The 454-nt window shown below is 37.9% G+C and overlaps 1 pseudogene; it reads left to right on the top strand.

Moving 5' to 3' along the window:
• LOC121164945 lies at window positions 1-227 on the top strand (annotated as a pseudogene).
• Window positions 228-454: the final 227 nt, after the last annotated feature.

The following is a 454-nucleotide window of genomic DNA, read 5'->3' as shown; positions in this document are numbered from 1 at the left end:
ATGTCTGAGAAAAAGCAGCTGGTGGGTCTCCTAGACGAAGATAGCAAATTCAAGGAGTTGTTAAAGACAAAGGTGGTTTAGAAAAAGATGAGGATGTGTGTGGCTAGGAGGATGCTTGGGATGAGGACAATGTAGAGGAGGGTTTCTCAAATCAGTTGTGACCCGCACTGGAGAAACATGGTTGTAAGATGGAGACTTTGTGCTCTTTAGGAGCAATGTCGAAGTAACCTGTGTTTGACTGTTGGTTAAATTCTAGGATGGAGAATTCAAACTGAATACTGTAAAATTCATTTTTGTTATCTGATTGCATTTATTTTGTTTTTGTAACAAACACAATAAATAAGTGTTTTGTTCTAATTTTGAAAAACACATTCCCCCAGGATGTAAAAGGTCCCAAACTGTCTCTCCTAAACAGTGAAATGGCTAAAATAGAATATTCAGTGTTACCAACACC

Source organism: Ochotona curzoniae, unplaced genomic scaffold (assembly GCF_017591425.1).
Source record: "Ochotona curzoniae isolate NIBS_2020 unplaced genomic scaffold, NIBS_Ocur_1.0 contig_883, whole genome shotgun sequence".
Taxonomy (NCBI): Eukaryota; Metazoa; Chordata; class Mammalia; order Lagomorpha; family Ochotonidae; genus Ochotona; species Ochotona curzoniae.
Note: the sequence above shows the minus strand (reverse complement) of the source record. Positions and strands in the feature narration are given on the sequence as shown.